Source organism: Gigantopelta aegis, chromosome 15, assembly GCF_016097555.1.
Source record: "Gigantopelta aegis isolate Gae_Host chromosome 15, Gae_host_genome, whole genome shotgun sequence".
Classification (NCBI taxonomy): domain Eukaryota; kingdom Metazoa; phylum Mollusca; class Gastropoda; order Neomphalida; family Peltospiridae; genus Gigantopelta; species Gigantopelta aegis.
In genome coordinates, this window is record NC_054713.1 from 5,640,783 (window position 1) to 5,657,386 (window position 16,604).

General features: G+C 34.8%; 1 long non-coding RNA gene across 1 annotated transcript; it reads right to left on the reverse strand.

Moving 5' to 3' along the window:
- Positions 1-412: 412 nt before the first annotated feature.
- Positions 413-12,628, reverse strand: LOC121390315. The gene is made up of 3 exons (XR_005960195.1): positions 12,558-12,628; positions 10,089-10,144; positions 413-1,349 (listed from the first exon to the last, which is right to left on the reverse strand). It is a non-coding gene; the product is annotated as an uncharacterized LOC121390315 (long non-coding RNA).
- Positions 12,629-16,604: the final 3,976 nt, after the last annotated feature.

Here is a 16,604-nt window from a genome sequence, read left to right on the forward strand (position 1 = left end):
TTTTAAAGTATTTCTCAGGAAAGTTTTTTAAAATTCCACTTTGATATTAGACATTTTAATCTGTCCGGTTTGATTAAGTAAAACTAGTCTGGAAGTGGCAGTCCTCCCTTGTGACGGTGCAAGAAATATCCAGTAAAGGATCTCATCGGGAGTGGCTATCCTATAGACGCGTTGGCGTAGCGAGGTGGTGTCATTCTATAAAACCATACATATATACATACAGAGACGAGATTGATGGAATTAACACTATTTTGCCAAATGCCTATTCCACTCTGCATTGTGCCGAGATACAACCCTGATCATGTACGGCATTACGGTTTTGTCGGTCAGATTAATAGTATCTAAACATAATTCAAAGATAAATAAGAGAAATAAAGCACACCAGTACTAATCAATACAAGTAACAAGTAAGCTTAGTATATTGATTTTATTTGTTTAAAAACAAAATAGCATGTGCACAACATTTTATTGACTGAAACAAGGGAGATACACACCCCGTGTGTATACGTCACCGAGTTCGTTGTTTTATTTACGAGCAAGCTGCAGTTGTTAAAGCATTAAACATATTGTATTCATAAAGATCGACTTACATGCGTACAAACACAAAGGACGAATCGTTTAAATTAACACACTGGGGAAGGAGAGATTTGGACAAGCAATTCAATTTGTTTTCCTAGCTCTGATGATGGATTTCGTAAGGATACGCGTGTCTGCATGGTATGGACACATATCACTTATCATACTACTTCATTAGTTCTATCATATTCTGTCTATATATATATATATATATATATATATATATATATATATATATATATATATATTATTTATTTATTTATTTATTTTGTTTTTTAAATCAAGATAGTACAGTTCAATTCAATTTCCAAAAGCATACATAATATTCGTTATTTTATTTCTATCATATTCTCAACTTTATCATTGTTTTATCGGAAAGTACAATGCATCTTTAGCTTTTTTAAAGTATGTACATTGTTTTTGGTCTGTTAGACGTAGCCACACTCTCTTTCGATCTTGGTCAGATTCCACAGATGACTGCAAATGACCAAATTGTGTTCTGTTGAGTTATGGCTATTAAACTAGTTTTACTTAACCCAGATCGCCCCTATCCCCTCCTCGATTTCATTTGTAGAACCGCCCTAAAGAGAGAATCAGTCCAGAGTCATCAAGTCATAGCCCCAGGGAATGCGGTATTTCATTGACGTCAATCTGGACTTCATAAATCTCCTCACTTCACGGAGAAAGGATCAATTCGAAAACACGATAGTCGAAATAGCGGCTCCTATAATCAGCATCATCACGGTCTGTGGCGTCATTCCCTCTGCACCAGACTGAAAAAAATAAAATAAAAGAGAACAGTGAATGTATTTTTAACGACACTCGGTCGGTCTGGGATCGATCCCCGTCAGTGGGCCCATTGTGGTACATCAACGGTCGTGGTATGTGCTATCCTGTCTATGGGATGGTGCATATAAAAGATCCCTTGCTGCTAATCGACAAGAGAAGCCCATGAAGTGGCGACAGTGGGTTTTCTCCCTCAAAATCGGTGTGGTCCTTAACCATATGTCCGACGCCACATAACCGTAAATGACATGTGTTGAGTGCGTCGTAAAATACAACATTTCCTCTCTCTCTCTTTAGTAAATGACTGAATGTATACTGTTAATAACCATGGTTCATTCACTTCAGAAAACTGTAAACTTATATGTGACGGTACATGCTCTTAATTTTGTTTTCGCCTGTGGCGATATTAATTGTTTTAGAAGGCCGTGTGCAGTTCCAAATTGCCATATGGCTAGTAGTTACGTAATATCTCCGGTAGTGCTGTTTATGGCCAGGGGATTGCTCGCGGTTGGCGACAGCCAGTCTGGCGATCTAAGAGAAAGATATGCCGTCTTGGTCGCTGTGGAAATTCAGATGATACGTGAGGTACCGCCTTGTACCCCCAGGCGATTTTCTGATTTTATAATAAATAGCTAGGGTTTAGAGATATCTGGGAGAAGCAAAAAGGACAGAACGATAGGAAGGTATCCCGGGGGAACGTTAGTCCGGTTGGACTTTGGTAAATATTTTATTTCTGCTCTGTTGTATAACCTTGATGTGATTGATGTGACTTTTAAATATTTTAATACTGTATTATACCAATATTCTTTAGACAGTGACTTCGGTCATCTGACGAAGTAAATCGTAGACTTTTTGTTCTAACATTATACGAGTATTTGGTAATATGAAGCTTAGCCGGTCATCCTAGAAGACCTAGGTAAACTGTAGGTTATTGTCTTTATTGTGATAGGTACCAGTATTAATTCTGTGTTACAAGGTTACTGAATGAGTAGTTAGGGTTAATTAAAAATTAACCAGTTAGGAATAGAGCTGTAATTCCTTATTAATTAAGTTCCCCTGGAAGCGTTTCTCAATTATTACACGTGTGGGTGTTGTGTCACGGTGAAGTGATTAGCATATTGTGTAAACTAGACACCTAGAGATTAACTAATTAAGTGATCAGTTCTGGGTTGTTATGATTGTTGTTATTAATTAACTACTGCGGCAGTACATTTGTCAGCGTAGATTAATACAGATTCCAAAGTGTATTGTGTTTTTGTTGTGTTTTCTAGTGAACTAAACGTGCTATAATAATATATACTTTATATAAGATCGTATCTCTGATCATACCTAGACGAGCCAAAGCGGTTTTGAACTGCACGTTACAGAGAGATCTAATACATATACAGTTAGGAGAGATATTTGGACAATCGTGTTTTATTCAGTTACGGGTATTATAGAATCCCCGTGACATTATATATGATGATCTGTGTAGTATTTTCAAAGACAATTTAGAGAAAATATTTGAGCAAGGGAGACAAACCATGTTTCGGAATAGATTGAAAACGAGCAAGAAGTGTTTTTCATACAGCACATAACACTACAATGTTACACGCCGGTTAGATGATACGGCTGATATGATTACAGCTAATAAAACATATTGCAAAATTGTAAATAATGATTTTAATAAACACAGAAGAAATGTTCAATGTAAACTACGTCATATGCAGAGTAAACGACCTAAAGATTTATGGAGATTAATTAACAACTAACAACTAACCCACTGTCCTAGACAGACAACCCAGTTAGATGAGGTGTGTGTCCAGGACAACGTGCTTGAAACTTAATAGGATATAAGCACGAAAATATTGAGAGAGAGAGAGAGAGAGAGAGAGAGAGAGAGAGAGAGAGAGAGAGAGAGAGAGAGAGAGAGAGAGAGAGAGAGAGAGTGAATAGGAATATAAATATTTTGAAACGGTAAATAATATTGTATGTGATGAAACATGTGACTTTTTTAATGAGAACAATGCTCTACTTGATGCTGCTGTAACTGAAAAAAAAAAGTTATTCTGTAAGATGTGTAAAACAATGGTAAGGCACCTGGTGATGCTGAAGTAATTGATTAACACATAAAATGTACTTTTATTACCTTTCTATGTCATTCTGTTTAATACGATGTTTAATACAGGTATAATTCTCGACACGCAGTTAAATGGTATCATATACATTTGTATACAATCAAATGTGATGAATCATTACCTGAGAACTATCAACCTATCATCATACTTACCTGTCTGGGGAAATTATTTATCTTTGTTTTAGATAACCATTTACAGACGTTTATTGAAAATAATACTATTATTAATAAATTGCTCTCTGGCAATGCTTTAACATACTTTCTTAAAATACGTGTTCTACTTTATACTGATGACACTGTTAATGTTGCTAAAATATGTTTGATATGCAAAATTCATTAAATGTATTCCATAATTATTGCATTAGATGGAAACTGGCTGTTAATACAGCAAATGCAAAAGTTGTTTTGGGGTCAAAAGGTCTAAAGAATATTTGCACAAAGTTTCGTTAATGTACTTAAGATGTGTTTTAAATGTGCTAAAAATAGCGCCCCTTTAGGCCGTTCCTAAATGAGTTTTGCACCAAATTCGTCACTTAAGAATGGCACATCTGTAATCACAGTGCCGAAATTAAACGTTTGGCACCAGTTTGATCGACGTACTCAAAAATGTAATTTAAACTGATTTTGGAGGGTACTGTAAGCAGCGCCCCTTACTTAATGCACCAATTGGAAAACTTAAGAATGGTGATTTGGAGGTCCCCATCCCACTAACTAAAGATTTTAGCTATCAAATCTGTTGTACTCGAGATGTAATACAAATCTCCGTTAGCTCCCTCATTACCTCGGATTGTATTTTACAAAGAACCACACATATCCACTAGCAAAGAAACGTTTTGTGTAACGAGCCACAAATGCTATGTTTTTATTTAAACCTCGAATATGTATCCTCAATTTGTCTTTTTATTGCCAACTTAAACCTTTTGACTAGACCATTTTAACTAGTTTACTATACGGTTGTAAGATATGGGGTTTTGAAAATTGTTCTATTATTAAAAGTGTACATACTAGGTTCCTACGAAGTGGTCTTGGCGTAAACGTAGTACACCTATGTATATGATATATGGTGAGCTTGAAAAGTTCCACTTATTATGTGAAAACTCGAATTATTAGTTATTGGTGTAATATGGTAATAACGTGAATAAGCTATCTCATAGAATATATAAAACATTACTCTCTGATTATACTAATGGAACCTATACATATAAATGGTTTAAATGTATTGAAACAATTTTTAATGAAACTGAATTTAGTTTTGTATGGTTATCCCAAAATTATGTTAACTGCGGTAATTCGAGTAATGTTATTTTAGAGAGACTGGAGGACATGCATTTGCATAGATGATAGACAACATTAACTTGGGAGATTATTGATTACTACTAAATAAAAACAATATATATATATATATATATATATATATATATATATATATATATATATATATATATTGTTAAGTATCGTTCTACCAACTGCAAACGACCAATCGAAGTTGTAAGGTGGGAGAATAGATATTTCTACACATAAACGTAAATGTTGTTTATGTGAGGAATATGTCGTTGGTGATGAATATCGCTATTTGTTTGAATGTGTTTTCAATAAAGCAAGGTGCATCTATATACCAAAGCATTTCTTTACTAGACGAAATATTGTTAAAACCGTGAGTTGTTTTACAGTATGAATATTAATTTACTAAATTATATATCTGTAAATTTATTGACTGTTTTAAAAACATTTAAATCACCATGGTAATCGATTTATTTATTTATTACACATGGTTGTAATAATGTGTATTGTACATGCAGTAGTAGCTATTTGCTCATGTCTCATGTTATGTGATCTGAATGCAAATAAAGTTGTGTTCTGTTCTGCTCTGTTCTGTTCTGTTACGCTCCTGACATATATCAAGATAACATTCGTATGCCCATTTAATTGTTTTTTGGTTAAATTATAGAACGATATGTCTTTAATCGAACAGTCATATGTAAATAGAACCCATGGAAAAGAATTTGTCTTCATCTACATGTAACAATAACATGAACATTAGGTGTTTTGTACACAACTTGCGTACATATTAATGAAAAACGTCCCTCCTCGTATTAAAAACAAACATCAGTACAGTTACATTCTATACAGATCTTCCAATCACACATCGAAGAAATATAACAACAATACTATTCAATGTCGTCTGCCAGACATATAACTAGGGATGGGACGATTAATGTTTCGATATTTGGTCCACGGTTCGATTATTCACAATACTTTCTACAAGTACGGAGCTGTCATATATGCATTTAATAAACTATTTTAAGAGCAAGAAATCTTATTTTTAATTGTCATTTGTAAAATGCTTGTAAATATAAAACTATACATTTACTGAAAACAAAAATACTATTTGTACCATGCCATGCTAACGTGTTGTTCTCGTGGGTCTGGGATACTCAGTCGCAATGTTTGTCCCAGGATGCGAGTTCAAAGGGTTGGCAAAATAATTTGATATGAACTGAGAACCGGACGGGGGCGAGAAAGCTAGGGTGTGTGTGTGTGTGAGTGTGTGTGTCAGGGGGCATTTTTCCCGTAAACAAATTTGAAACTACAGTTGCCTTTAGATGCATTGCGGAGTAATAATGTTGTTTATTATTCGTATTCTGTCAAATATTTGATAAATATTATATACTACTACTAATTTAAGGGTCAGACGATATTTTCGACATTATTTTCTGAATGTCAATTATATTAGCTAGACCATAATGTCACGCATGGTATTGTTCCATTTTGACGAAAGTGGGTCTAAGCAACCCATAAATGAATTAAAATCCACTGTCATTGACACTGTCGACTAGTTCTAATGGCGAAAACATGCTTACATTTGCACGTAAATTAGGGCGAAAGCGAAAGGTCTGCTAAGTGCCCATAACTTGCTTTTTCACAAAGCGCTTCATTTGCACGCTTTGCACGTGTATTCCATGTTCCCAATGCTGAATTTCCGTATAATTGGAGCTTGCGTTCGTGTACGGTGCACACTCTAAATTCGACAATGGTACGACTTCAACTGACTATCGAAGATCGAGGAAGGGCTATTGCTTGGCTTCATGATGGCAATACGCAAAGAAATGTTGCTCTGAGACTTGGTGTTAGTCAGAGTGTCGTTGGCCAACTGTGGCAACGGTACCAAGCAACGAATTCTGTTCGAAATCGTCCACATTCGGGAAGACCCCGAAGCACTACAAATAGAGAGGACCGCTACATCACCAATATGGCTCTACATCAACGCACAACCACTGCACGCCGATTACGTGACAATCTGCGGACTGCGACTGGAACTCGAGTGTCTGATCAAACCATACGCAATCGTCTGAGAGCCAATAATCTACGCTGCCGTCGCCAGGCTGTTCGACCACCACTCCTACCACGTCACAGAACGGCCAGACGTCACTGGTGCACGCTTCATCTGCGGTGGCAACGCGTTCAGTGGGGTCGAGTGATGTTCACTGATGAGTCCAGGTTTAGTCTCCAGTTCAACGACGGTCGGGTTCGTGTCTACAGACGTCCTGGGGAGCGCTTCGCTGACGTTAACGTTAGACAACGTCACCGGTTCGGTGGTGGCAGCGTCATGGTGTGGGGCGGCATCTCTATCCACCACAGGACCCCCCTCTATGTGGTGGATGGCAATCTGAATGGAATCCGCTATCTGAATGAGATTATCCGGCCGTTGGTTCTCCCAGGCCTTCAGCAGATTGGCGGCGGGGCAGTTCTGCAGGATGACAATGCCAGACCCCACCGCGCCAGGGTGGTAACGGACTTTCTCAGACAACAAGGTATCGCCAGGATGGATTGGCCAGCATATTCGCCTGACTTGGCCCCAATAGAGAACGCCTGGGACGAATTAGGCAGGAGAGTTTGGGATAACCATGCCACTCCGGCCAACCTTCATGATCTGGGTCAACTTCTTATGGCAGAGTGGCAGGCCATTCCCCAAGAGTTCTTCAGACGTCTGATCAACAGCATGAGGCAACGATGTGTCGAGTTTATTCGCGCCAGGGGTGGATTCACACACTATTAAACGAATGTTCTAATGTGTAAAATCCATGTTTGACAACCTTCAACTTTGACAGCATGTCATGTGACTTTCTTGTATACAGTGACGTTTATTTGTGTTTTTTTGTAAATATGGAACAATAAATTAAATTTTTGGTGTAGTTTACATCATCAATCTAATACACTCTGAAACTTATTTGGTTATAAATTTTTGACCCTTAAATTCTTTTGAGTAGTAATATAAATAATTTGAAAAAGAAAAATGAAATAACAAGCACACGTACACAATACTTAGGCCTACTGCTGAATTATTTAAAGGGACATTCCTGAGTTTGCTGCAATTTTTAAGATGTTATCGACTAACAGAGACTTTTTAACGATTGTAATTACATATCAAATATATTTTTCTGCATAAAACATTAGTGGCTGTATATTAGACGTGTTTTTGATCGTTCTAATATTTGTATTAGGTTAAATTTCATTTTATTTTCTAAAATAGAATTTTTTCGTACGTACGAAATTATTTGAAGACAAAATCCAGTTTGGGCTTCTTACAAATATTAAGACGACCAGAAACACATTGAATATACAGACACTGATATTCTAAACAAGAAAATATATTTAATATGCAAGTTTAATCGTAGAAATATTTTATTAGTCGGAAATATATTACAATGCAGCAAACTCAGGAATGTCCCTTTAACTGACCAATGGTTATATAGAATTAAGGTATCAATGCTTTTTAATATAAGTAAGGCCATGTTCATACTATACACTGGCGTAGGATGCGGCCGGGTGGGGGGGGGGGGGGGGGAGGAAGCATGGGGGTGATATCCCTCACTTTGTAGCAACAGCCATGATTTTTTTTTATATACATATATATATATATATATATATATATATATATATATATATACACACACACACACACACACACACACACACACACGTTTTGGTCCTTCCTACGCCCGTGATATATAATAGTGAATTACGTGATTTGTTATTTATTTTTTATATTGCTCGTATTGAAAGTGAGCAAGAATTGTAAAGATTAAAAAAAAATATAATGACAAAAAGAAATTCAAAAAGAGAGCAGAACAAAACAAAACAAATCAAATCCGCAAAGTAGTTTGTGTATATTGATGTTCTGGACAATTACTGCAATCGTATTCGTCTGGATAAATACCTACGGAAATTAGCGATGATGAATCGATTTAATATGACGAGAATTGGGCGAAATTTTATATACACGTGTTTACTAAACACATAGTCTATTGTTTGTTTGACAAAAACGCCCACAAATTTTTTTTTTTTTAAAAACAACAACAAACAAAACACACAAAAATCCCGAACAACAACAAAAAAACAACGTCTAATATCTAATAGTCTGTGCTAATATTATTTCTATTTGCAATTATTTGAATGAAAATGCCATAATTATAATACAATTTTTAAAATCCCATCTACTAAATTTATAAATGTGAACCAATGATGCTGAAAATGATAAATGTGAACCAATGATGCTGAAAATGTTACCGTCCTGAGATCACAATATATAGGATCTATGAAATCTTGAAGAAGTTTGTTTTGTTTGGCGACACCACTAGAGCATATTGATTTATTAATAATCGACAATTGGATGTCAAACATTGGTAATTTTGACATATAATATTAGAGAGGAAATCCTCTGTATTGTTTTCGATTAGAGATCTTTTATATGCACCATCCCACAGGCAGGATAGCACATGCCACGGCCTTTGATATACCAGTCGTGGTGCACTGACTGATGAAATCATGAAGTAGGAATATTGTTTTTGACGATGACCTTCTTGCAGACTGATTTTCTTACCAGTTTTCGCGCAAGTTTCAGGCTGCTTTTTCGCGACCTGTTTGTTGATCTTCAAAAGTCAATATATATATATATATATATATATATATATATATATATATATATATATATATATATAGTGTGAAGAGAAGTTGTCAGAAAACAAAACAAAAGCAAATCCCCCCCCCCCCAAAAAAAAGGGTTACATTCCTGACTATTTTTTGCAACATAGTTCTTATTCATTTTGTAATTCATGCATGAGATCATAGTATTTCATTACACAATATACACCCAGCGATGAAACATCACACAACTCGTTAAAAACTAGAGTCAAAAATGTCAAATGAGTTAATTTTCACCCAGTTCATAATTATTCATGTAATTAGAAATTGTTTTGATACGACCCCCCCCCCCCCCCCACACACCTTTCCCAGTCACCGCCGTCTACGATATATGTCTGATTGCAATAAAAACATATATAGCAAATCAACGACGATCGACGCAGACCAAAACAAACCCCACCCCACCCCGCCAAAAAACAAACAAACAAAAAACAACAAAAACAACACACATACTAAAAGAAAAAAAAATGCTTTAAAAATCGCTAACAAAAACCAGGAAATAGCCTCGGATCTACGACACATCAATCCATCGCAGTAAACGTCGACTGTTTTTCCATCCATATCTCCTTTGGTCTGCGTCGACCTGTTACATATTGTAACTAGACTACATTCCTTTGTTGGTACTTACTGTTGTGGTGATGGGTGCTTTTGCTGTAGTTCCAGCGGCGGTGGGAGTAGTTGTTGCTGAAACAGATCGTGGCCAATGTCAATATACCGTCCTCACCTATTCATTTTATCAGTTTAGACACTGTATATATATATATATATATATATATATATATATATATATATATATATATATATATATATATATCCAACGTATCCAGTGTACTAAAAGTATATGACATATTTGAGATCACTTACTTTCAGAATTTGTTAACTTTAGATATAGATTTTAGTTTTAAATTAGCAGTAACTTAATTGATATGTTAGCAAACGTACTACGTTGACACTCCAGAATTGACGTATGTATTCCTAATAATTACAATAATAATAATAATAATAATTCTCAACAATTTTACATTAAACGCTGTCCAGCGTTCTGAAAAGAAAAAAAACAACAACACAACGTCATTCGAAGATAACGTCATTCTGATTCAGAAACATACTACACCATATATTCATCCATATAGTCATTTTAATATCGCGTAATTAAAGTTGTCACTTGTGTATACAGTTTGCAGAAACACGTTGTATTACATATCTTTGTATCTGTGTTTTTTGGTCTCTTTCTGTCTCTCACTCTCTCGAATTGAAATCAGAATGTATAATTAATCAGTTTGTCTCAGTAATTTTGAAAAAAAACCCACAACAAAAATGCCGAAACATTAATCCATTTAACTATATTGGTGGTGGTTCTGTTAAAGGGACATTCCTGAGTTTGCTGCAAGTTTTAAAATGTCATCGACTAACAAAGACTTTTTAACGATTATAATTACATATAAAATATATTTTTCTGCATAAAATATTAGTAGCTGTATATTAAACGTGTTTCTAATCGTTCTAATATTTGTACTAGGTTAAATTTCATTTTATTTCCTAAAATATATTTTTTTTTCGTACGTACGAAATTATTTGTAAACAATCTGGTATTATAAACTAGTAAATATATTTAATATGTAAGTTTAATCGTACAAATATTTTATTAGTCGGAAACATCTTACAATGCAGCAAACTCTGGAATGTCCCTTTAATGCTAGACAACAAATGACTAACATAATCTACATCATACAACGAAGAGAGAAAAACAAACACGAAATAACAATCAAGCTACAGTTAAAAGTTTGTTTTGGTTTGTTTAACGACACCACTGGAGCACATTGATTACTTAATCGTCAGCTATTGGACTTCAAACATTTGGTAATTCTAACTCGTAGTCATCAGAGGAAACCCACTACATTTTTATTAATGAAGTAAGGGATCATTTATATGCACTTTCCCCACAGACAGAAATGCACATACCATATTCTGTCCTGGACCAAGCCACTGGCTATCCAGAGACATGGCCCGCGACATACATGCCTGAAACTTTTAGTGGTATATGGGCATGTTAAAAATACTCACTCACACATACCTTTGTCCAGTTATGGTGCACTGGTTGGAACGAGAAGAGGCCCAATGAGCTGAATGGATCCACCGAGGTGGTTCGATCCTGCGACAGTCACCTCAAGCGAGCACTCGACCGACCGACTGAGCTAAATCCCGCCCCCTCAAGCTACAACTACTATCACAAGGTTCTGGTATTGCGGTTTGTTTTTCATCAGGTCATAAATAAAACAGTAACAAAATGATTCGGTCTCTTATTCAATGGGCGATCTTAACATACATGATTTCACCGGTCTCGGTGGCGTCGTGGTTAGGCCATCGGTCTACAGGCTGGTAGGTACTTGGTTCGGATCACAGTCGAGGCATGGGATTTTTAATCCATATAGCGACTCCAAACCCTGAGTGAGTGCTCCGCAAGGATCAATGGGTAGGTGTAAACCACTTGCAGCGACCAGTGATCCATAACTGGTTCAACAAAGACCATGGTTTGTGCTATCCTGCCTGTGGGAAGCGCAAATAAAAGATCCCTTGCTGCCTGTCGTAAAACTGTAGCCTATTTGGCGACAGCGGGTTTCCTTTAAAAAAACACAGTGTCAGAATTACCATATGTTTGACGTCCAATAGCCGATGATAAGATAAAAAAAAATCAATGTGCTCTAGTGGCGTCGTTAAATAAAACAAACTTTACTCTTTTTTTCACATGGTTTCATTTAATTATACGCGATTAAAATAAATAAAATAATTTTATTAAATACATTAAAATAAATAAATAATGAATGAATGAATGAATAATAAATAAATAAATAAATAAATAAATAAATAAATAAGTTAATTAATTCAATAATAAATACATAATAAATAAATACATAAATTAGTTAATTAATTAACAAATAAATAAATAAATAATGAATAATAAATAAATAAATAAATTAGTTAATTAATTAATTAAACAATAAATATATAATAAATAAATACATCAATTAGTTAATTAATTAATTAATTAATTAATGCTAAATAAATAAATAAGACATGCACTCAGTAGTTTTCTTACCGTAGCACGTCTGTAGGAAGACGGCAAACAGTAGAACGAATATGATGACTTTCATTGTCCCTGCGTGTTCTGAAAATGAAACAAATTGTTCTTTAATGGCAGGGTGGTACCTAGCGAAGGAGGGGGAGACAGATGTAACCCCTTCCAGTCACGCCCTTTTCAGTTCAAGTTCCTTTTAGCAGGTCCCACTATGGCTATGTCCCAATTCCTGGTTTGCTCATCTCATAATTACTTTTAGGAAAGATACGGTTCTGTAACGACAGGGGCGGGACGTCGCCCAGTGGTTGAGCATTGTGTAATCTGTCTAGCATCGATCCCCGCCAGAGAGCCCACGGAGCTGTTTCTCCTTTCAACCAGTGCTCCATAACTCGTGTTTAAAAAAAAAGAGTTTTGTTTAACGACACAATTGGAGCACTTTGGAACGGTTGCAGAGACAAGGACTGCGATGTGCAGGTGGACAGCAAAAACCTTGAAATATATGAGGAGCTATATATAAAAGAAAAAGCAGACGAAATAAAGATAAAAGTGGTTTTGTTCAACGATACCACATTGATGTATTAATCATCGGCTATTGTATGTGAAACATTTGGTAATTTTGTCATTTAGTCTTTGAAAAGAATCTCGCTTCATTTTGCCAGCAGTAGCAAGGGATTTTTTTATATGCACCATCCCAGAGACAGGATAGCATATACCACAGTCGTGATGCACTGGCAGGAACGAGAAATAGCCAAATAGTGTTAACAACGGAAATCGATCCTAGGCCGACCGCGCATGAAGCGAGCGCTTTACCTCTGGACTACGTCCCGCCCCTGGTATTGCAAATGTCATTGGAATCTATTAATAGAATCTATCGATGTTGCGAGGTGTATTCCATGATAAGGTCATACCAACCCAAGGGACAAAATGTTTTTGTGAGCGTCGAGGGCATTTCAAAAAAACATTTTGTCCAGACGTTTGGAATTGCCTTTCTAGACCTCAACACGGTAATTGAATTTTTGTTCGTTTAAAAAGAAAAGTTTATTAACACCGGAACATCGGATCCCCAGAAACAGATACGTTAGTGTCAGGGTGGGCGCCCCGATATCACTACCGTACAGTCGTATTAATACAAACATAATATGAATACATATGGAATATTAAAACAGTATAATTAAACATGGATACATTACAACAGAGATTAATATATGGGATCAACAGTTAGAAGTAAACAAAGAAAAATGTTAAGCAGGAACAAAAAGAAAGAAGAAAGGAAGAAAAAAAGAATTAATGTGAAGATAAAAAATTTAAATATAGAGTATTAAATTTTGACTTGTAGTAAATACCTCTAGAACAATATATTGCTATGTCTTGTTTTCTCTTCTTTTTTTTTATTTATTAATTTTTTTTTTGGAATTCCAAAAGTATATTATAAATCCTATTGTATTACTTGCTCCCAATATACATTTCACAATATATTTACAAAGATTAAGCTTAATATCTAATGACATAATTCTACATGAATGTGTGCTTTTATACTAACAAGTATTGTTTTCAAATTGTTGCGCAAAATATTGTGTTTTCAACATGTATTTATTAGTCAAATGTATAAATATAGCTTTTGATAACTTATTTTGTAAGGTGGTGAATTTAGGAGTCCCCAACCCTAACACTACCAATGTATTTTGGGGCAATGAAAAAAAGAAAGAAAAAAAAAAGAAAAAAAAAGAAATATTGCTATGTCTTGTTTCCAGGAATAGTAACCAAGGTGCCCAGTATTCTTTAAACTGACAGTTTTTGTAAAGTATATGTTTTTTCTATTTTTATTCTATTTTTTATAATGTTTAAAAGAGCATATATGTTAGTTTTCTGTTTGCATTTTACTTTTGTATATATAACATTTAACATCAATAACGAACCAATTAGCAAATATCATTGTGCCTTTTCGTTGCTGTTTATAATTCCAAACAATACTGTTATCGAATTGTAACTATTCACCTTGGTCCTGGTACCACCATTCAATTTCTTTCCATATTACTAAGATTTTAGAACAGTCATAGAATAAATGTTCCAATGTTTCTTTTTGTGTATGGCAAAACTAACTGATATTTGATTATATATTTTTTATTTTACAAAGAAAAGTGTTTGTTGTTATTATTCGATGTAACATTCTATATTGAACCATAGTAAAGTTGAGTCTTTTATACATAGAAATGGACAATTATACACCGTGTTCCACTCTTGTGACAATAATATGTAACCAAAATTTTAATACTTTCGTTGGCAAGTAGACACTATTGTTGATTTGTTTAAAATGCTGTATATTTCTTTGCATCCTTGTGTAGTTTTAATGATCAACCCCAATTTAAAAAGAAATATAAGATTGATGGTTGATGTTTTAATAATTGGTCTAATAAACTTGCCTTTTAACGTGTTTTTCCTTATTTCAAGTAATTCATTTCGTTGTTTTTTTTCTAATCTTTCCGAGTCAGTCAAATTGTCATCTTCTTCTAATTGTTTTATTTCATCACTTAATTTAGCCTCTAGTATATATTTTCTGTTTTCTTTTTTTAATACAATGAATATGATATTATTTCCCCACGAATTTCCATTAGTAGCGTTTCTAGAAAGAGCTGATCATTTATGATTAATTGAATATTTTTGTTAGAAATATTGCTACTGATTCTTGGTTCTTTTTCTTGTCTATTTAATTACAATAACAAAAGATTAATTTTGTAAGTTACGGGTTGTTTATTCTAGAACGCTCCATAAACACTTCACCTGCAAACTCATTTAATCATGCGCATACGAAATATATTCCATATATGTTCAACGACATACAAATGTAACAACTTAACCATAAATATCAAGTTGAACATATTAATTTGTTTAAATATTTTTCTGGTAACGATTTATTATGAAATAGCAATTTTGGGAAAAAATGGTTCGTCAGAATTTTAAAAAAGGTGTTATGCCAACCATCGTCGTGACGACAGCCGTATTTAGAAATCGTCTAGCGGTAGGGTCGGATAGATTTATATAAGTATCGGCTCCCACCCAGAGCGAGTTTTAACGACTCAACGGGTAGGTGGATGACCACTACTCCCGCTTATCTCTCACTAACCACTATCCCTCTGTCCTGGATAAACAGAGCCCCGGTAGCTGAGGTGTGTGTCCCGGACAGCGCGCTTGTATTTAATTGGATATAAGCACGGAAATAAGTTGAAATGAACTAAAATAAATAAAAGCTGGCTAATTGTTGTTTATAGGTTTTGTATGATTTTATTTGTCATACGATGTTTAACATCTGTGTAAAGGTATTTTATTTTAAATGATGTATTTTAATTTAATCTATGTTTTAATCGTATTGGATTTAACCTATTGTACTTGGATCTACCAGTTAGCTTGAAGTTAGAACTAACCCTGGCATAAAGGTCGGGACGTAGCTCAGTGGTAAAGCGCTAGCTTGATGCACGGTCGGTGTGGGATTGATCCCCGTCGGTGGGCCCACTGAGCTATATCTGGTTCCAGCCAGTGCACAAAGACCGGTATATCAAAGGTTGTGGTATGTGCTATCCTGTCTGTGAGATGATGCATATAAAACAAAAATATCTTTGCTACTAATGGAAAAATGTAGAGGGTTTCCTCTCTAAGATTATATGTCAAAATTATTAGATGTCTGACATCCAGTAGCCGATGATTAATAAATGTACTTTACACAGTTTAGTTGAATTTTAAATGTGAACTTTACACATTGTAATTGAATTAAGATGTCAATTTGCATATGAAACGTTCATGTTTATGCGATATGTGGAAACAGAATATTTCTGAGTGTGAAATCAACATTTTTATGTTTTCGGAGGGGAGGTGGAGGGTGTATTAAAAAATTACCATCTTGTGAACAACATTAATCATAGAGGTCACACTATTGCAAACATTTCGTGTACATGTATTTTATATATTTTATTATATGAAAGGAACGAATGTTTTATTTAACAACGCACTCAACGCATTTTAATTACGATTATTTGGCGTTGAACATATATGGCTAAGGATCACTCAGATAAAAAG